This window comes from Ranitomeya imitator, chromosome 5, assembly GCF_032444005.1.
Source record: "Ranitomeya imitator isolate aRanImi1 chromosome 5, aRanImi1.pri, whole genome shotgun sequence".
NCBI lineage: Eukaryota > Metazoa > Chordata > Amphibia > Anura > Dendrobatidae > Ranitomeya > Ranitomeya imitator.
The window spans coordinates 201,857,492-201,881,276 of NC_091286.1; positions in this window are offsets into that span (position 1 = coordinate 201,857,492).

Genomic DNA, 23,785 nt, shown 5'->3' on the forward strand with positions numbered 1-23,785 from the left:
TAGCCACGTTAAGGCATCTCTCTTATACGAGGTCCTACGTTTGACCTACCTCACTGAGAATAAACGTCTCCATCTGAATGGGTACATGTGAAACCTCTTCTTGGACTCAAATTCTCTCTCTATGTGGAGGGGTATTGGACCTACTATAATTAAAACACCTGAAGCTAGGAGGCGGGGAGTGCACGATCAGAAGGCTAGAGAATACATTTCAAAAAACCTGATCTGCACATCCAAACATAGACTGAGTGTGAACAGGTGCTGAACCCAGAGTCGCCAACTCGTATATAGTTAAATAAATAGGGCAGCACACTGCAGCGCCAAAACATGCAAACTTGAAAAAACGGAATTTGAACTGCATTACTGCACTAGAAATATGAAAAATGAGAGCTTTTAGCGCACAAAAATGGCCAATTTTATGTGTACCTCGTAGCCACGTTAAGGCATCTCTCTTATACGAGGTCCTACGTTTGACCTGCCTCACTGAGAATAAACGTCTCCATCTGAATGGGTACATGTGAAACCTCTTCTTGGACTCAAATTCTCTCTCTATGTGGAGGGGTATTGGACCTACTATAATTAAAACACCTGAAGCTAGGAGGCGGGGAGTGCACGATCAGAAGGCTAGAGAATACATTTCAAAAAACCTGATCTGCACATCCAAACATAGACTGAGTGTGAACAGGTGCTGAACCCAGAGTCGCCAACTCGTATATAGTTAAATAAATAGGGCAGCACACTGCAGCGCCAAAACATGCAAACTTGAAAAAACGGAATTTGAACTGCATTACTGCACTAGAAATATGAAAAATGAGAGCTTTTAGCGCACAAAAATGGCCAATTTTATGTGTACCTCGTAGCCACGTTAAGGCATCTCTCTTATACGAGATCCTACGTTTGACCTACCTCACTGAGAATAAACGTCTCCATCTGAATGGGTACATGTGAAACCTCTTCTTGGACTCAAATTCTCTCTCTATGTGGAGGGGTATTGGACCTACTATAATTAAAACACCTGAAGCTAGGAGGCGGGGAGTGCACGATCAGAAGGCTAGAGAATACATTTCAAAAAACCTGATCTGCACATCCAAACATAGACTGAGTGTGAACAGGTGCTGAACCCAAAGTCGCCAACTCGTATATAGTTAAATAAATAGGGCAGCACACTGCAGCGCCAAAACATGCAAACTTGAAAAAACGGAATTTGAACTGCATTACTGCACTAGAAATATGAAAAATGAGAGCTTTTAGCGCACAAAAATGGCCAATTTTATGTGTACCTCGTAGCCACGTTAAGGCATCTCTCTTATACGAGGTCCTACGTTTGACCTGCCTCACTGAGAATAAACGTCTCCATCTGAATGGGTACATGTGAAACCTCTTCTTGGACTCAAATTCTCTCTCTATGTGGAGGGGTATTGGACCTACTATAATTAAAACACCTGAAGCTAGGAGGCGGGGAGTGCACGATCAGAAGGCTAGAGAATACATTTCAAAAAACCTGATCTGCACATCCAAACATAGACTGAGTGTGAACAGGTGCTGAACCCAGAGTCGCCAACTCGTATATAGTTAAATAAATAGGGCAGCACACTGCAGCGCCAAAACATGCAAACTTGAAAAAACGGAATTTGAACTGCATTACTGCACTAGAAATATGAAAAATGAGAGCTTTTAGCGCACAAAAATGGCCAATTTTATGTGTACCTCGTAGCCACGTTAAGGCATCTCTCTTATACGAGGTCCTACGTTTGACCTACCTCACTGAGAATAAACGTCTCCATCTGAATGGGTACATGTGAAACCTCTTCTTGGACTCAAATTCTCTCTCTATGTGGAGGGGTATTGGACCTACTATAATTAAAACACCTGAAGCTAGGAGGCGGGGAGTGCACGATCAGAAGGCTAGAGAATACATTTCAAAAAACCTGATCTGCACATCCAAACATAGACTGAGTGTGAACAGGTGCTGAACCCAGAGTCGCCAACTCGTATATAGTTAAATAAATAGGGCAGCACACTGCAGCGCCAAAACATGCAAACTTGAAAAAACGGAATTTGAACTGCATTACTGCACTAGAAATATGAAAAATGAGAGCTTTTAGCGCACAAAAATGGCCAATTTTATGTGTACCTCGTAGCCACGTTAAGGCATCTCTCTTATACGAGGTCCTACGTTTGACCTACCTCACTGAGAATAAACGTCTCCATCTGAATGGGTACATGTGAAACCTCTTCTTGGACTCAAATTCTCTCTCTATGTGGAGGGGTATTGGACCTACTATAATTAAAACACCTGAAGCTAGGAGGCGGGGAGTGCACGATCAGAAGGCTAGAGAATACATTTCAAAAAACCTGATCTGCACATCCAAACATAGACTGAGTGTGAACAGGTGCTGAACCCAGAGTCGCCAACTCGTATATAGTTAAATAAATAGGGCAGCACACTGCAGCGCCAAAACATGCAAACTTGAAAAAACGGAATTTGAACTGCATTACTGCACTAGAAATATGAAAAATGAGAGCTTTTAGCGCACAAAAATGGCCAATTTTATGTGTACCTCGTAGCCACGTTAAGGCATCTCTCTTATACGAGGTCCTACGTTTGACCTACCTCACTGAGAATAAACGTCTCCATCTGAATGGGTACATGTGAAACCTCTTCTTGGACTCAAATTCTCTCTCTATGTGGAGGGGTATTGGACCTACTATAATTAAAACACCTGAAGCTAGGAGGCGGGGAGTGCACGATCAGAAGGCTAGAGAATACATTTCAAAAAACCTGATCTGCACATCCAAACATAGACTGAGTGTGAACAGGTGCTGAACCCAGAGTCGCCAACTCGTATATAGTTAAATAAATAGGGCAGCACACTGCAGCGCCAAAACATGCAAACTTGAAAAAACGGAATTTGAACTGCATTACTGCACTAGAAATATGAAAAATGAGAGCTTTTAGCGCACAAAAATGGCCAATTTTATGTGTACCTCGTAGCCACGTTAAGGCATCTCTCTTATACGAGGTCCTACGTTTGACCTACCTCACTGAGAATAAACGTCTCCATCTGAATGGGTACATGTGAAACCTCTTCTTGGACTCAAATTCTCTCTCTATGTGGAGGGGTATTGGACCTACTATAATTAAAACACCTGAAGCTAGGAGGCGGGGAGTGCACGATCAGAAGGCTAGAGAATACATTTCAAAAAACCTGATCTGCACATCCAAACATAGACTGAGTGTGAACAGGTGCTGAACCCAGAGTCGCCAACTCGTATATAGTTAAATAAATAGGGCAGCACACTGCAGCGCCAAAACATGCAAACTTGAAAAAACGGAATTTGAACTGCATTACTGCACTAGAAATATGAAAAATGAGAGCTTTTAGCGCACAAAAATGGCCAATTTTATGTGTACCTCGTAGCCACGTTAAGGCATCTCTCTTATACGAGGTCCTACGTTTGACCTACCTCACTGAGAATAAACGTTTCCATCTGAATGGGTACATGTGAAACCTCTTCTTGGACTCAAATTCTCTCTCTATGTGGAGGGGTATTGGACCTACTATAATTAAAACACCTGAAGCTAGGAGGCGGGGAGTGCACGATCAGAAGGCTAGAGAATACATTTCAAAAAACCTGATCTGCACATCCAAACATAGACTGAGTGTGAACAGGTGCTGAACCCAGAGTCGCCAACTCGTATATAGTTAAATAAATAGGGCAGCACACTGCAGCGCCAAAACATGCAAACTTGAAAAAACGGAATTTGAACTGCATTACTGCACTAGAAATATGAAAAATGAGAGCTTTTAGCGCACAAAAATGGCCAATTTTATGTGTACCTCGTAGCCACGTTAAGGCATCTCTCTTATACGAGGTCCTACGTTTGACCTACCTCACTGAGAATAAACGTCTCCATCTGAATGGGTACATGTGAAACCTCTTCTTGGACTCAAATTCTCTCTCTATGTGGAGGGGTATTGGACCTACTATAATTAAAACACCTGAAGCTAGGAGGCGGGGAGTGCACGATCAGAAGGCTAGAGAATACATTTCAAAAAACCTGATCTGCACATCCAAACATAGACTGAGTGTGAACAGGTGCTGAACCCAGAGTCGCCAACTCGTATATAGTTAAATAAATAGGGCAGCACACTGCAGCGCCAAAACATGCAAACTTGAAAAAACGGAATTGGAACTGCATTACTGCACTAGAAATATGAAAAATGAGAGCTTTTAGCGCACAAAAATGGCCAATTTTATGTGTACCTCGTAGCCACGTTAAGGCATCTCTCTTATACGAGGTCCTACGTTTGACCTACCTCACTGAGAATAAACGTCTCCATCTGAATGGGTACATGTGAAACCTCTTCTTGGACTCAAATTCTCTCTCTATGTGGAGGGGTATTGGACCTACTATAATTAAAACACCTGAAGCTAGGAGGCGGGGAGTGCACGATCAGAAGGCTAGAGAATACATTTCAAAAAACCTGATCTGCACATCCAAACATAGACTGAGTGTGAACAGGTGCTGAACCCAGAGTCGCCAACTCGTATCTGGTTAAATAAATAGGGCAGCACACTGCAGCGCCAAAACATGCAAACTTGAAAAAACGGAATTTGAACTGCATTACTGCACTAGAAATATGAAAAATGAGAGCTTTTAGCGCACAAAAATGGCCAATTTTATGTGTACCTCGTAGCCACGTTAAGGCATCTCTCTTATACGAGGTCCTACGTTTGACCTACCTCACTGAGAATAAACGTCTCCATCTGAATGGGTACATGTGAAACCTCTTCTTGGACTCAAATTCTCTCTCTATGTGGAGGGGTATTGGACCTACTATAATTAAAACACCTGAAGCTAGGAGGCGGGGAGTGCACGATCAGAAGGCTAGAGAATACATTTCAAAAAACCTGATCTGCACATCCAAACATAGACTGAGTGTGAACAGGTGCTGAACCCAGAGTCGCCAACTCGTATATAGTTAAATAAATAGGGCAGCACACTGCAGCGCCAAAACATGCAAACTTGAAAAAACGGAATTTGAACTGCATTACTGCACTAGAAATATGAAAAATGAGAGCTTTTAGCGCACAAAAATGGCCAATTTTATGTGTACCTCGTAGCCACGTTAAGGCATCTCTCTTATACGAGGTCCTACGTTTGACCTACCTCACTGAGAATAAACGTCTCCATCTGAATGGGTACATGTGAAACCTCTTCTTGGACTCAAATTCTCTCTCTATGTGGAGGGGTATTGGACCTACTATAATTAAAACACCTGAAGCTAGGAGGCGGGGAGTGCACGATCAGAAGGCTAGAGAATACATTTCAAAAAACCTGATCTGCACATCCAAACATAGACTGAGTGTGAACAGGTGCTGAACCCAGAGTCGCCAACTCGTATATAGTTAAATAAATAGGGCAGCACACTGCAGCGCCAAAACATGCAAACTTGAAAAAACGGAATTTGAACTGCATTACTGCACTAGAAATATGAAAAATGAGAGCTTTTAGCGCACAAAAATGGCCAATTTTATGTGTACCTCGTAGCCACGTTAAGGCATCTCTCTTATACGAGGTCCTACGTTTGACCTACCTCACTGAGAATAAACGTCTCCATCTGAATGGGTACATGTGAAACCTCTTCTTGGACTCAAATTCTCTCTCTATGTGGAGGGGTATTGGACCTACTATAATTAAAACACCTGAAGCTAGGAGGCGGGGAGTGCACGATCAGAAGGCTAGAGAATACATTTCAAAAAACCTGATCTGCACATCCAAACATAGACTGAGTGTGAACAGGTGCTGAACCCAGAGTCGCCAACTCGTATATAGTTAAATAAATAGGGCAGCACACTGCAGCGCCAAAACATGCAAACTTGAAAAAACGGAATTTGAACTGCATTACTGCACTAGAAATATGAAAAATGAGAGCTTTTAGCGCACAAAAATGGCCAATTTTATGTGTACCTCGTAGCCACGTTAAGTCATCTCTCTTATACGAGGTCCTACGTTTGACCTACCTCACTGAGAATAAACGTCTCCATCTGAATGGGTACATGTGAAACCTCTTCTTGGACTCAAATTCTCTCTCTATGTGGAGGGGTATTGGACCTACTATAATTAAAACACCTGAAGCTAGGAGGCGGGGAGTGCACGATCAGAAGGCTAGAGAATACATTTCAAAAAACCTGATCTGCACATCCAAACATAGACTGAGTGTGAACAGGTGCTGAACCCAGAGTCGCCAACTCGTATATAGTTAAATAAATAGGGCAGCACACTGCAGCGCCAAAACATGCAAACTTGAAAAAACGGAATTTGAACTGCATTACTGCACTAGAAATATGAAAAATGAGAGCTTTTAGCGCACAAAAATGGCCAATTTTATGTGTACCTCGTAGCCACGTTAAGGCATCTCTCTTATACGAGGTCCTACGTTTGACCTACCTCACTGAGAATAAACGTCTCCATCTGAATGGGTACATGTGAAACCTCTTCTTGGACTCAAATTCTCTCTCTATGTGGAGGGGTATTGGACCTACTATAATTAAAACACCTGAAGCTAGGAGGCGGGGAGTGCACGATCAGAAGGCTAGAGAATACATTTCAAAAAACCTGATCTGCACATCCAAACATAGACTGAGTGTGAACAGGTGCTGAACCCAGAGTCGCCAACTCGTATATAGTTAAATAAATAGGGCAGCACACTGCAGCGCCAAAACATGCAAACTTGAAAAAACGGAATTTGAACTGCATTACTGCACTAGAAATATGAAAAATGAGAGCTTTTAGCGCACAAAAATGGCCAATTTTATGTGTACCTCGTAGCCACGTTAAGGCATCTCTCTTATACGAGGTCCTACGTTTGACCTACCTCACTGAGAATAAACGTCTCCATCTGAATGGGTACATGTGAAACCTCTTCTTGGACTCAAATTCTCTCTCTATGTGGAGGGGTATTGGACCTACTATAATTAAAACACCTGAAGCTAGGAGGCGGGGAGTGCACGATCAGAAGGCTAGAGAATACATTTCAAAAAACCTGATCTGCACATCCAAACATAGACTGAGTGTGAACAGGTGCTGAACCCAGAGTCGCCAACTCGTATATAGTTAAATAAATAGGGCAGCACACTGCAGCGCCAAAACATGCAAACTTGAAAAAACGGAATTTGAACTGCATTACTGCACTAGAAATATGAAAAATGAGAGCTTTTAGGCATTATAGTACATTCGGATCCCGTGTCAACCAAGCACCTCATCTTCCGCCCTTCAAACTCTGCTTCTATCACTGGACTACATGCAAACAAATCTTGTTCATTCCGTCGAGGGCTTTGTGTGGGTGGGGCCGCTGCTACTTGCCCTCTCATGGCAGCGGCCGGAAGTTTAAAGCCGGCGACGGGGTTTCTGGGGCTGTAAGCGCCCGGCAGTAACGCGAGATGTGTCCCTGGCGGCCACACTTCCAGCAGGTGATTGTTCCTCGTGGGCGAGGGCTTGACTCATTCTGATAGGACGACCTGGCCATTTGCGGGGTCACCGTTCCAGGGGGTGGGGCAGGAGGTTCCCGTGAGGGGGTAGAGGCGGGATCAACTGTCAGTTGAGACAATTTCAGCTTCAACTCCTTCACCTCAGCACGCAAAGCTTGTACCACGCTTACAAGCCCCTCTCCCCCCGACCCTGATGACACACCTTCCTCCAGCTGGGCACTGTTCACTGACCCCTCGGGAACATAGGCTGATTTCTCTTCCCTTTCCACTGCAGCTCGGTAAATCTGCCAGAAAGATAACTCTGGTGCAACCCGGGCCATTTCCAACAGCTTGTCCCGGAGAAGTCTATGGGCAAAACCGGTGATGAATTGGTCCCGGAGCAAGCGGTCTACCTCCCGGAATGCCCCCATGGCCCCCGGGTCTAGTCGCTGCATCTCATTCAACATCTCTTGTAAAATATTAGAGTACTGCATCAGGGACTCACACTCTCTCTGGGGACGATTAAAGAATAGGGACCGAAGCTGGGCCACACGAGCTCGGCCCCCCAAACTCCCCTCTAACAGTTCCAAAATCTTTTCTAATGTATCCCTCTCTGATTCTGGGCGCACCATCACCATACGCCTAATATCACCCTCCAGTGCATTTAATGCCAGCTCAGCGCGTAACGCGGGGGTCAAATTACACATGCGCAGAATACTCCGGATTCTCTCAGCCCAATCTTGCAACGCCATATTGCGCCCATCGTATTTCGGCATGTGCTGAAGTAAAGTTCCTACAGGCACATACCCTCCCGGAGTCGCAGCGGCCGCCAGGGGAACCCCAACCCCCGAGGAGGATGCGGATACAGCGGGGTCATTTCCACCCTCGCCCTCGTCCATGACAAACACTGGATCCTGCCGACTACGCCAAAAATGTAATGACCAGAGGTCCGAATAAGATCCAGTGAGTCACAAACCAAGACCAAGGCAGAAATCTCCAACGGTATTTACTCAAAGGCAAAATAATCAAGGTAATATGGAGAATATTAAGGCAGATGCACCCCAAAGATACACTAATTCAGCAGCAGCTGAAATCACTGTGCCACTCAAAGGTCTCCTGAGAACTGTATACTACAACAGACTAGTAAGAAATTTACCTAACAGGCAACTAAAAACAGGAACAAGTGTAAATTGAATGTAGTGTTATTAAGGGAGCCCCTGGAATGGCACATTGAGTATAACTTACACAACTCTAATATAAGATACACCTCTAAAGTAACAATTTAACACTCTGAGCAGAGATACCCGGGTATCTATAACTATGGTACCGTATCCTGAGATGGATTTCCTCTCAGGCAGGAATCCGCAGAGGCTGTAGCCAGTCCATATCTTCAGCGCCAATAAGTTACAGCAAGCTCCTCTTGTCGGCCGATGCCGAGCCCAAACGCCGGGGACTTAGTTAGTGGTCTCACGATGTAGTCTCTGCTTCTGTGGCTCCTAGGAATGCTTCCACGACAATCCGTCCGTCTCTGTATCAGCAGTCTGTCCAGACTTGTTTGTCCACTCAATGCACAGGGAATCCACAGACTTCCAAATTCGTACTGGGTTCTTAGCAAAGTCTCCGTCTTTTCTTAGATAAAGGGTTAGCTCCTCTCCAGGAAACGTTAGCAACACAAGTCTCTCACAGAGTTAAACAAAAGGTTAGCTCTTCTCCAGGGAAACGTTAGCAACAAAAAGTCTCTCAAAAGCTTCTTTTCCTCCAAAAACACTTGCAGTAAATCCACACAGTCTCTTTTTAAGATCTCACAGCAGCTTCTCCTTTTCTTCCCGCCTTTTCTCTCTCAGCTCTCACTTCCTACTTTCACTTTACACTCGAGACACTAGACTCCACCCCGCAGCACACATTGTCTCTGGGAGGTCTGTCCTCTGCTGCAACAGGCAAAAACCACAGGGTCCTAGTGCCCTCTCAGTGGGACTACAGTTCACCCTCTTACAGACCCCCTAAGGAACTTATCTAGAGGTGTGGTGAGCACTTTGACCCACCAAGTGCTTCACAGAAGTTTATAATGTAGAACCGTAAAAATAAAAAATCATATTTTTTCACAAAAATTATCTTTTCGCCCCCAATTTTTTATTTTCCCAAGGGTAAGAGAAGAAATTGGACCCCAAAAGTTGTTGTACAATTTGTCCTGAGTACGCTGATACCCCATATGTGGGGGTAAACCACTGTTTGGGCGGATGGGAGAGCTCGGAAGGGAAGGAGCGCCTGTCATGATATGTACTTTTGTCCAGTCCTGTATTTGAATAATATGCCATTTGATGTATGTAACTGTTCTCTGGTTTCTATTAGCTGTAATTTATGTATTTTCTTGTGCTGGGAGTTCACCTGTAACAATATGTCTCCTTCCCCCAATACTTGCAGCCCTAAGCTATAATGTAATTAAGCTTTGTCCATACCACTAGTGAAAGAATAGCCATTCTTCCTCACAGCAGGTGGCTAGTCAAATGTACATACTACATAGACTACGTGGAGCCCACCAGTCTAGAATCTTCTGGTGGACCCAACCATTGAATAGAAGGTGTGACCCCTACCCCCCTTCATGGGCGGATCCCAGGAGCTCAGACAATCCATTCTTATTTTGAGATCAGATGTGAGTTGATCCTTGAAGGAGAAGGAGTGGGGATTCTTAGCTGAGGCAAGACCCCACATCCATCTGTGACTGCGGAAGCGAACGGGGCGAGACTTGAGCTGAGTACATATCTCGTCGTTCGTGAGATTGTTTTGGGATCCCTTGGACTCGTGTGGACTATTGCTTTGTTAGCTGGCACAAGGATTATCGGTAGGTGCCCCCAAACCTGTTCCATTGGACTAATTGTGGACTCTGTAGATCTACCTGCATGTGTTGTTCCAGCGTTCTTGATAATAAATCTGTGGAATCATCCCTTAGCCTGTTGCCCCTTCTGGCTCTGCCCTACACCCCGTCACAGCGCCGTTTGACTTTTCAATGCAAAATTGACAGGAATTGAGATGGGACGCCATGTTGCGTTTGGAGAGCCACTGATGTGCCTAAACATTGAAACCCCCCACAAGTGACACCATTTTGGAAAATAGACCCCCTAAGGAACTTATCTAGAGGTGTGGTGAGCACTTTGACCCACCAAGTGCTTCACAGAAGTTTATAATGCAGAGCCGTAAAAATAAAACAAAAATTTTTTCCCACAAAAATTATTTTTTTAGCCCCGTTTTTTATTTTCCCGAGGGTAACAGGAGAAATTGGACCCCAAAATGTGTTGCCCAATTTGTCCTGAGTGCGATGATACACCATATGTGGGGGGAACCACTGTTTTGGCACGTGGGAGGGCTCGGAAGGGAAGGAGTGCCATTTGAATGCAGACTTAGATGGAATGGTCTGCAGGTGTCACATTGCGTTTGCAGAGCCCCTAATGTACCTAAACAGTAAAAAAAACCACAAGTGACACCATTTTGGAAACTAGACCCCCTAAGGAACTTATCTAGATGTGTGGGGAGCGCTTTGACCCACCAAGGGCTTCACAGAAGTTTATAATGGAGAGCCGTAAAAATAAAACAAAATTCTTTTCCCACAAAAATTATTTTTTAGCCCCCAGTTTTGTATTTTCCCGAGGGTAACAGGAGAAATTAGACCCGAAAAATTTGTTGTCCAATTTGTCCTGAGTGCGCTGATACCCCATATGTGGGGGGGGAACCACTGTTTGGGCGCATGGGAGGGCTCGGAAGGGAAGGAGTGCCATTTGAATGCAGACTTAGATGGAATGGTCTGCAGGTGTCACATTGCGTTTGCAGAGCCCCTAATGTACCTAAACAGTAGAAACCCCCAACAAGTGACACCATTTTGGAAACTAGACCCACTAAGGAACTCATCTAGATATGTTGTGAGAGCTTTGAACCCCCAAGTGTTTCACTACAGTTTGTAACGCAGAGCCGTAAAAATTAAAAAAAAAAAAACTTTCCCCCAAAAATTATTTTTTAGCCCCCAGTTTTGTATTTTCCCGAGGGTAAGAGGAGAAATTTGACCCCAAAAGTTGTTGTCCAATTTGTCCTGAGTACGCTGATACCCCATATGTGGGGGGGAACCACCGTTTGGGCGCATGGGAGGGCTCGGAAGGGAAGGAGTGCCATTTGGAATGCAGACTTAGATGGAATGGTCTGCAGGCGTCACATTGCGTTTGCAGAACCCCTAATGTACCTAAACAGTAGAAACCCCCACAAGTGACCCCATATTGGAAACTAGACCCCCCAGGGAACTTATCTAGATGTGTTGTGAGAACTTTGAACCCCCAAGTGTTTCACTACAGTTTATAACGCAGAGCCGTGAAAATAAAATATCTTTTTTTTCCCCACAAAAATAATTTTTTAGCCCCCAGTTTTGTATTTTCCCAAGGGTAACAGGAGAAATTGGACCCCAAAAGTTGTTGTCCTATTTGTCCTGAGTACGCTGATACCCCATATGTTGGGGTAAACCCCTGTTTGGGCACACGGGAGAGCTCGGAAGGGAAGAAGCACTGTTTTACTTTTTCAACGCAGAATTGGCTGGAATTGAGATCGGACGCCATGTCGCATTTGGAGAGCCCCTGATGTGCCTAAACAGTGGAAACCCCCCAATTATAACTGAAACCCTAATCCAAACACACCCCTAACCCTAATCCCAACAGTAACCCTAACCACACCTCTAACCCTGACACACCCCTAACCCTAATCCCAACCCTATTCCCAACTGTAAATGTAATCTAAACCCTAACTGTAACTTTAGCCCCAACCCTAACCCTAACTTTAGCCCCAACCCAAACTGTAGCCCTAACCCTAGCCCTAACCCTAGCCGTAACCCTAGCCAAAGCCCTAACCCTAGCCCTAACCCTAGCCCTAAAGGGAAAATGGAAAAAAATACATTTTTTTACTTTTTCCCTAACTAAGGGGGTGATGAAGGGGGGTTTGATTTACTTTTATAGCGGGTTTTTTAGTGGATTTTTATGATTGGCAGCCGTTACACACTGAAAGACGCTTTTTATTGCAAAAAATATTTTTTGCGTTACCACATTTTGAGAGCTATAATTTTTCCATATTTTGGTCCACAGAGTCATGTGAGGTCTTTTTTTTTTGTGGGACGAGTTGACGTTTTTATTGGTAACATTTTCGGGCACGTGACATTTTTTGATCGCTTTTTATTCCGATTTTTGTGAGGCAGAATGACCAAAAACCAGCTATTCATGAATTTCTTTAGGGGGAGGCGTTTATACCGTTCCGCGTTTGGTAAAATTGATAAAGCAGTTTTATTCTTCGGGTCAGTACGATTACAGCGACACCTCATTTATATCATTTTTTTATGTTTATAGTTTTTTATAGAAAAAATAATTATTTTTGCATCGCTTTATTCTCAGGACTATGACTTTTTTAATTTTTTGCTGATGATGCTGTATTGCGTCTCTTTTGCGGGACAAGATGACGTTTTCAGCGGTACCATGGTTATTTATATCTGCCTTTTTGATCGCGTGTTATTCCACTTTTTGTTAGGCGGTATGATAATAAAGCGTTGTTTTTTGCCTCGTTTTTTTTTTTTTTTTTTACGGTGTTTACTGAAGGGGTTAACTAGTGGGCCAGTTTTATAGGTCGGGCCGTTATGGACGCGGCAATACTACATATGTGTACTTTTATTGTATTTTTTTTTTTTATTTAGATAAAGAAATGTATTTATGGGAATAATATTTTTTTTCTTTATTTAGGAATATTTTTTTTTATTTTTTTTTACACATTTGGAATTTTTTTTTTAACTTTTTTACTTTGCCCCAGGGGGGGACATCACAGATCGATGATCTGACAGTTTGCACAGCACTCTGTCACATCACCGATCTTACTTACAGGGCTGCAGGCTTCACAGTGCCTGCTCTGAGCAGGCTCTGTGAAGCCACCTCCCTCCCTGCAGGACCCGGATGCCGCGGCCATCTTGGATCCGGGTCTGGAGCAGGGAGGGAGGTGAGCAGACCCTCGCAGCAACGCGATCACATCGCGTTGCTGCGGGGGGCTCAGGGAAGCCCGCAGGGAGCCCCCTCCCTGCGCGATGCTTCCCTGCACCGCCGGCACATCGCGATCATGTTTGACCGCGGTGTGCCAGGGGTTAATGTGCCGGGGGCGGTCCGTGACCGCTCCTGGCACATAGTGCCGGATGTCAGCTGCGATAGGCAGCTGACACTCGGCCGCGATCGGCTGCGCTCCCCCCGTGAGTGCCGCCGATCGCGCTGGACGTACTATCCCGTCGGTGGTCATAGGGCCCCACCGCACCTCGACGGGATAGTACGTCCGATGTCAGAAAGGGGTTAAGGGTTAATGATAGTATACCCTTAGAGGGTACTTGCACTTAGTAAGATAGAATACCTGTATGGGTAATTATGTTTCATAGATAGATAGTAATTGTTTTGTATTTGCCTTTGAAAGTTGTACGCACAATGTAAATATGTTATTGTTTGCAACTTTCAAGTGTTCTCACCTCCCATAATGGGAAACTTAATATATATAAACTTGTTTATTAGCATTTCAAAAATTTTGCATGTCTTTTGCTGATGTATTGTTGTTTTCTTTTTCCCAGTCCGGGAGTACTGGATTTAACGGGGGGTTTGGGTGTGCAGCGCCCCAGAGTCCTGGTTCGTTGCAGAAATGTTACTCTTCCACCAGGGGGAGTGATGTTACGTCTGAAGGCAATGAAGGAGATCTTCTGTCCAGGTATCACAGCCACACACACACTTCACACTCCAGTCCACCAGGGGGAGCAAAGGTTCTATCTACTAGGCCATTCCTCACACTTGGGTAAAAACTGGTGGGTTGGAGTGGAAGGGGGTCAGAGTTCCTGGCTGGGGACCGACGAGGAAAGGTCTCCAGGTCGAGCTGGCTGGAGTGATCTCCAGTCAGATCCAGACTGCGGTCTGAGGAGGACGAGGGTACACGGAGCTGCGCCTGCATCCCATGCGGCAGCATCCCAGGAAAGGACACAAAGAGAATTGTGCTGTAGTGAGTGAGAAAAGAAGTCATAGCAACAGGAGTGAAACATCAGTGGGAGACCAGCTACAAGCAGGCTGCCTCCATCTGAAGCGCAGATCCGGTAGCCAGAACACCGAGGGAGTAAAGAGCTCTATGCCGTTACTTCAGAGACTGGCAGGACAGTTAATTCCACGTTAGCTGCCCGACCTTAATACCTAAGAAGACACGGTGGCAACTTGTGGGGGCCGGGGCATCTCTAGGGTCCCTATAAAAAGCCTCAGGCCATCAGTCATACGGGTTTTTGTCCTATCCACACCAGCTGGGGGACAGAGAGGAGTAATAACAGTGAGGACCTTATTGAAGCTTACGCAAGTAGGGGCCTACTGTGTTACTGTGCGCTAGGGGAAGGCTATTGAATTCCTCCTGGATAAGGGGACTCTGGATTTGCCTTCAGACCGGCCGGACTCTGCCTACCCTGTGGTCCCTAACCTGGACTGTGGATGCTGAAGCCTTTAGTAAAGGTAAAGAGACTGCACCCTTGTGTCCTTGTTATTCACTGCGCCTTGCACTATCCACCATCCACCATCTACACACTGGGAAGCCCTGGGGACATACTTCAACTGTGGGAAGGTATACCATCTAGCTGCCATAACACCACCCCAGTGGACCCCTAAGCAGTGTCGGTCACCCTGACCGAATACCACAGGTGGCGTCACGAACACTATCCTATAAACTGTTGTCCTTTTATTGGATGCCCCTCAAAGGGCCACGGACCGGGTCTAGCCACAGTGACATCCCCACTGACTACAGAAGGGCCCAGATCCGAGTACCCCATTGCCCTGACGTGGGGGCGCTCCACACATGTAGAATGGTCCTCTGCGTAGGGGTGAACCTAGCCACACTGCTGCTTGAGGCGAACTTCAAAACGGCACCCCCCCAAACACATATACAGTACAGCCCCCCTATAGGGCTCCCATCTCATATACAGTCCCCCCATACATTACATGAGTGATAACTATTGTTCATTCTATAATAGAGTTTTTGAAATTTAAATAGTAAGTCTTGGGTTTGTATCAATCATTTAAATCATAAATAATTTCCATAAAATATGATTTTTATTTAAACTCTTAAAATGCCACCAACCTGTGGCTACCGACACTCTAAATCACCGTGAAAAAAACAATAGTGCAAACAATAGTGAAAAAAGACGGTGAAGAAACACTATTTGGGGGGAGGGTTTAGCTGAAACCTATTATGTTATGTATTGCAGGGATTATCACAACAATGGCTTATTATGGTGCTCTCCAAAATATCATCGCCGGCTCACAAGTCTATTCAATAACTCATACTACTCATCATAAAGCCGTCTGCCGCCCACCTTTTCTCGCCTCGCCTGTTGTGATAATTCCTGCAATATCAAGGGAGGGATTAAGGTGCTTGGGACGTTTCTGTGGTACAGAGACTTTTGCACTGGTACTGTATTACTGCATGTATATATATAGAAGCATTGACCAGGAGCATGCAAAATCTGGATATACTGCCGACCCTTGCCGTAATACATGTTCTCCATTGTTTTTAATAGGATTGGGGGATGAGATTTTCCTTAGGCTAGGTTCACATTGCGTTAGGGCAATCCATTTAGCGCATACGCTAGCGGATTGCGCTAACGCAATGTCCCAAAAGGGATCACGTTTGGCTATCCCGCTAGCGCAGATACCCAATCTGCGCTAGCGAGGAAGGACCTCAGACGCTGCTTGCAGCATCCGAGGTCCGTCCGAAACTAACGGGACATCGCTAGCGCATGCCATTGCATGCGCTAGCGATGTGCTAGAGATCCGTTAGCACATTGCAGTCAATGGGTGCGCTAACGGATACATTACATAGCGTTAATTGCGACAATTGTGCCATGTAACGGAGTCCGCTAGAGGACACCCATTAACGCAATGTGAACCTAGCCTTAGCTGTAGGATTGACCTTTGTATAGACATCATGAGACCCTTCAGATATGTATCTGGGTAGAAGGGTTGACACTCACTACAGGGTATATCTAGGGACCCTAGGGAAAGCCATTGTTGAGCGGGGGGTGCCACAACGCTCCCCATAAGGTACCAACCCCTGCAGTGAGGTAGGCATCAGTATAGATAACATAATAGGTGTCAGCTAAACTCTTCCCCCAAATAGTGTTTTTTCACTGTCTTTTTCACTACTGTTTGCACTATTGTTTTTTTCACGGTGATTTAGTGTGTCGTTAGCCACAGGTTGGTGGCATTTTAAGAGTTTAAATAAAAATCGTATTTTATGGGAATTATTTATCATTCTACAATAGGTCATAAATCAGACAGTATAGTCCTCTATACAGTATTCTGGGCACCACAGTGCTCCATATAGAATAATGAGCCCCATATATTGCTCCATACAGTATAATGGCCACACATGATGCTGTACACTGTATAATGGCCACACATGATGCTCCATACTGTATATTGGCCGCACATGATGCTCCATACTGTATAATGGCCCAACATGATGCTCCATACTGTATAATGGCCCCACATGATGCTCCATACTGTACAATGGCCCCACATGATGCTCCATACTGTACAATGGCCCCACATGATGCTTCATACTGTACAATGGCCCCACATGATGCTCCATACTGTACAATGGCCACACATGATGCGCCATACTGTATAATGGCCACACATGATGCGCCATACTGTATAATGGCCACACATGATGCGCCATACTGTATAATGGCCACACATGATGCTCCATACTGTATATTGGCCACGCATAGTGCTCCATACTGTATATTGCCTGTACATGATGCTCCATACTGTATAATGGCCCCACATGATGCTCCATACTGTTTAATGGCCACACATGATGCTCCATACTGTATAATGGCCACACACACTGCTCCATACTGTATAATGGCCACACATGATGCTCCATTCTGTATAATGGCCACACACAGTGCTCAATACTGTATAATGGCAGCACATGATACTGCGTACCATATAATGGCTACACATAGTTACTCCTACACACGCAGCTGCGCTCCGTACACCTTGCACGCACGGCTCCGCTCCATACACAGGTGGCTCCGCTCCATACACCTCATACACACCCGGCTCTGCTCAGTACACCTAATACACACCCAGTTCCTCTCCGTACACCTCATACACACATGGCTTCGCTCACCTCATACACACACGGCTCCGCTCCGTACACCTCGTACACATTCAGCTCCGCTCCATATACTTCGTACACATTCAGCTCCACTCAATACACCTCATACACATTCAGCTCCGCTCCATACACCTAATACACACATGGCTCAGCTCCGTACACCTCGTACACATTCAGCTCCGCTCCGTACACCTCATACACACACGGCGCTGCTACATCCACACTGTAAACCCCTCCTGACCCCACACATAAGGTAGCTTACCATGGCAACCAGCACAGCAGAGTCCTGCAATCCATGGAGGTCCCGTTCATGTGACCCCTGACTCCTTCCCTCCAGTAACCTCATCACAGGTCCTGTACACACAGAGCAGCCAATAGGTTGTGGGTTGTGAGCAGGGGCGCGCACACCACACTAGAGACACTTAGCAAATGTCAGGGATTATGAAGAGTCGGCACCACGTGTTTTCATTTGGTCTGACATGCACTGTGAGCTGTGAGGTGTTATATAGACAGGTGTGTGCTTTTCTAAATCAAGTCCTATCAGTTTAGTTAAACACAGGTGGCCTACAATGAAGGAGTAGAACCATCTCAAGGAGGATCACAAGAAAATGGACATGTGACTTAAATATGAGTGTCTGAGCAAAGAGTCTGAATACTTATGACCATGTGATATTTCAGTTTTTCTTTTTATTAAATTTTGCAAAAATGTCTACATTTCTGGGTTTTTTTTTTCAATCAAGATGGCATGCAGAGTGTACATTAATGAGAAGAAAAATACCTTTTTTGAATTTACCAAATGGCTGCAATGAAAAAAAGAGTGAAAAATTTAAAGGGGTCTGAATACTTTCCATACCCACTGTACATAAAAAGTGAATACACTATATACTAAGGGACTGTGCTATACATAATAAGTGAGTATACTATATACTAAGTGACTGTGCAATACATAATAAGTGAATACACTATATACTAAGTGATTGTGCTATAAATTATAAGTGAGTATACTATACATTAAGGGACTGTGCTATACATAATAAGTGAGTATACGATATACTAAGGGACTGTGCTATACATAATAAGTGAGTACACTATATACTAAGGGACTGTGATATACATCATAAGTGAGTACACTAAATACTATGGGACTGTGCTATACATAATAAGGCTGCATTCCTGTATCTGTGTGCAGCGTCTGTGTTCTGTGTGCTTTTACAGACCCATTGAACATGTCCTATTCTGATCCTCAAAATCAGATCAGAACAGAACATTCTCTGACCCTCACGGATCTCTTTCTCAGACTCGTGATTTTCACGGATGTGCGAATGGACCTATAAAACTCTACGAGTCCGAGTGCCATCCGATAAAAAAATCTGGAAGCACATGGACATTTCACACAAATGTAAGAATGTAGAATAAGGGATTTCACCAATAACATTATTAATACAAGTCCCACAGTACAGATACAGAATAATATTTGCATCCAGGCACTTACCCCTGACATCTCTTCTAATTAGAGCCATTGTCTGCTGTTTCTTCTCCATCTGGTCAGACCTTCATGTAGACATCTCCTAGCCACTACTTGTCACGATGATCGTTGCAGCCCTAAAAGTACAAGGTCACTTATATTGTATACATACATGTATCTCACCCCTGAATATAGATATGCACCCCACCATTAAAAATATAAAGTGATAAGCAGTACTGTGTTCCCCATTAACTATAATCTCTGCCACCCAATAAATATAAATTATTCAGTCTCTGTGACTCTCCCCGATTAACTGTAAGGCTATGTGCAAATGGAAAATATTCAAGGTTTTACAGTACAAGCAAAGTGAATGAGATCCCTGAAGTCTCAAGCACACAATGCTTATTTTTTCCTTGCAAATTTTCAGCAGATTAAAATCTACATAATGTCAATTCTTGCAGCGTATTTCACCCATACTAATGAGTGGGGGAACGTAAGCAACAAAACACCAAAGGATGTCAAAAACATTGCAAAAAAATAAAATTTTACGCATCATTCTTCCTGTCAACACAGGATATGCAGCAGAATTTTGTCCTGCAAATCCTGAATGTGTGCACATAGACATAGTCCTGTGTCCTCCCCATTCATTATAAGTCCTTGATAGCATCATAATGGATTTGTGGGTCAGAGAAGACATCAGTCACTGAGCATCCTCTGCCACCTCCCAATTCATTACAAGTCCCTGACAGAGTCTTCACCCACCTTTCATTTCATTATAAATTTTCCTATGCACCTTACCCTCTCTTCTCCCACTCCCCTAAATTTTAAGTCTCCGGTAGCATCACAATGAATTGGGAGATGGAAGAGGACGCTATCAGGGGCTTAGCACCCTCTCCACCACCCAATTAATTTTACATCCATATCTAACGTCCTCCTCCCCCTCCCTCTGTTCATAAGTCCATTAAAATTCCCCCTTCCTCTCGTCCCAATCACCCACATCCCTAATTGTCCTCCTCCCCCACATCCCATCATTGTCTTCTCCCCACCTCATCATTATCCTCTCTACCACCTCCATCATTGCCCTCTCCACCTCCCCCATTATTGCCCTCTCCAACAACTCCCTCATTGCCCTTTCACTACACTCGTCATTGCTTTCTCCAGCACTTTCATCATTGCCCTTTTCACCACCTCCATTATTGCCCTCTCTGCCACATCCATCATTGTTTTCCCCACCTCCATCATTGCCCTCTCCACCTCCCCCATCATTGCCCTCTCCACCACCCCATCATTGCCCTCTCCCCACCTCCATCATTGCCCTCTCCACCACCCCATCATTGTTCTCCCCATCTCCATCATTGCCCTCTCGATCACCCCCAACATTGCCCTCTCCACCGCCTCCATCATTGACCTCTCCATCACCTCCATCATTACCCTCTCCACCACCCGAATCATTGTTCTCCCCCTCCAACCCCATCATTGCCCTCTCCCCACCTCTATTATTGCCCTCTTTACCACCCCCATTATTGTTCTCTGCCACCACCTCCATCATTGCCTTCTCCCCAACTTCATCATTGCCCTCTCCACCACGTCCATCATTGCCTTCTCTCCCACCTCCATCATTGCCCTCTCCACCGCCTCCACCATTGACCTCTCCACCACAATCACTGTTCTTCACCACCATCATTGCCCTCTTGACCACCCTAATTATTGTTCTCATCCTCCAACCCCATTATTGCCCTCTCCCCATCTCCATCATTACCTTCTCCCCACCTCCATTATTGCCCTCTCCACCACCTCCATCATTGCCTTCTCTCTCACCTCCATCTTTGCCCTCTCCACCACCACCACCATCATTATCCTCTCCACCGCCTTCACCATTGACCTCTCCACCTCTGCCCTCCACCACACCAATCATTGTTCTTCCCCCCACTTCCATCATTGCCCTCTTGACCACCCTTATTATTGTTCTCCCCCCTCCAACCCCACCATTGCCCTCTCCCTGTCTCCATCATTGCCTTCTCCCCACTTCCATTATTGCCCTCTCCACCGCCTCCATCATTGCCTTCTCTCTCACCTCCATCATTGCCCCCCCACCACCCCCATCATTGCCCTCTCCACGGCCTCCATCATTGCTCTCTCCACCACCCCCATCATTTCCCTCTCCACCACACCAATCATTGTTCTCCCCCATCACCTCCATCATTGCCCTCTTCATCACCCCAATCATTGTTCTCCCCACCACCTCAATCATTGTTCTCTCCCACCATCTCCATCATTGCCCTCTCCACCACCCCAATCATTGTTCACCCACACTTCCCCCTAATGTATTGGTAAAAAAAAAAAAACACCATCACTCACATCTCTGCACGCTCCATCACAGCTGCAGCATCATTGTTGCTGGCACCATTCTCTCTGACAAAGGTGCGTGCTGAATGCTGATATCATTCAGCTGTGCGACTGTGTCAAATAGAAAGAGATGGGCAGGAAGCAAAAGATGGATCCCTGCAGCTCCACTCCACTGCCATTTCCTCCTGTAGGCAGCGAAGCTGCAGGGATTGCTCCCTGCCCGCCGCACATGAGGGCGATCTGGCCATGGCCCCCTCAGAGCCTCGGGATTTGAGAGACAGGCCAGATTGCCCTCATTATTAGTCGCCCTGTATGGCCCCCCTCCACCTCTGGGCCCTGGTGCAGTTGCACCAACAGTATGACTTCACCTGCTTTATTTACATGTCAGTATTTTTGCATCAGTATTTGTATGGTAAAACCAAGAGTGACTCCAAAACAGAGAACAAGTGTCAATAATTAATTGATAGTTAATTGTTTAAGCGATGAATGATATGATTGTGAATAGTAAAGAAAAACATATGTGACCTTATTTGGCCTATTATTGCCTCATTATTTTGCGATATACACATCTTATGCTTAAGCCACCAATGCTATTTTGATTGTGTATACGTATATATATTTTTTGTATATGGCAACTGTTTGGCACACAATCATGTACAATTTGGTTCTCAGGGAGAGTAGTCCCTAAGTTCAGGACATGTGCTTGAGAATTTGAATATTTAATCTATTCTTTGATATATTGTAGTCTGACAGACAATACTTCGTCTCTTGATTGGTATTCATTCTTAGCCATACATATGTGACTCCCCCTGGGAACCTTTTTATTGCCTCTTTTATACCAGAGTTGTCATGTATTCACAATATAGACGGCTTTTGTAATTCTTGAATATTCTTGCATTTTTGCACATTTCTTACTCACCTGCCTTTCATTGTCTTGCATGTCGCTCCACTATGATTTTATTTGCTTTAATTGTAACTTTCTGTCTGTTTTGGCATTGTTGTTGTAATAAAGCCTTTTTTTTTTTTACATATTATGTAAATTTGTGTGCACTATACTTTGCACTCTTTTTCTTTACTATTAACAATTTTGGTCGCGCATGGAGTAGCACCTGGCTTTAAGGATTATTTGTATTAGATAAGTTGGTGCCCACTTTCTCTCTATTTCGAATGATATGATTGGATCTCACGAAGTGTAAATGTTGTAGACAAGTAATTAAATTGGAAAAATATCATGTAACTGTTAGTTTACAATAATTAAATTGCTACATGGAACATTATTCACTGTGTTCACTCCTCCTATCTGAAGCCAGATTATCGACTGGATGGACAATCTCCATTTATGCTGTGTGGCCATAATGAGCTTTTGGTGATGTTTTGACATTTGTAAGATAGCGCTTACCGCATGTGTTGGGGGACACTCGCTTGGCAACGGGATTCAGTCACAAAGGCACGTTTTTCTCACATAAACAGTCCATGTGGTTTATGCAGTCATAAACCGGGTTATGCACAGTTCATTGTATAAATCATAGAACACAATAGGCACCAACAGATGACATTAAGTTGCAGTCTCTAAACATGCTGGACCTTACTCCATCCAGTTACTATGGGTGACTGCACAGTTCATTAACTGACCCCCTGTCAGTGCATACAGTTTCTCTACTCTGGGTTACTTTCCTGGAGGCTCCTGCTCCACACGCTGACTCATCAGTCCTTGTTCCCAGGGAAGCTGCCGAACTGGGTTCACCGTCCAGAACAATGGCTTGCTCACTAGGCCAAATGACAGTCCAGATCCTCAGACGGGCTGTAGCTTCCCTAATGCAGTGCCATTGCAGACTCTGCATACATTCGGTCTTTCCATACACTCTTCAGGACGTCCGACCCCACCTGGGACTGTCCAACACACAGGCTACTGCGTGTGCTGTTCAAAACCTCCATCCCCACTTGGGACCATCCAACACACAAGTCTCTCAGTGCGCTATTCAGGGATTCGGTCCACACACAGGACCTCCCAACACACAAGCCAACCAGGATCACACCATGGTCACATTATGAACCTGTAACCACTCCCATAGGTGAGTGGTGTGTGGTTAGTTCGACCCACCCAGCTCTCAAACTAACCCCGTAAGTCTCCCTTTACAACTATACAAACACAAATACTTGTGGGACTACAGGTCCCAGAACAACCTTACTTCAGGCTTACAGTGCAGACTCCCTCTGCGACACATACCGGCCGTTTACAATCATGCCAGACACGGTTTCATTATCATAATCACAGATATGCCTCCATGCGCATCCTGACGAGAA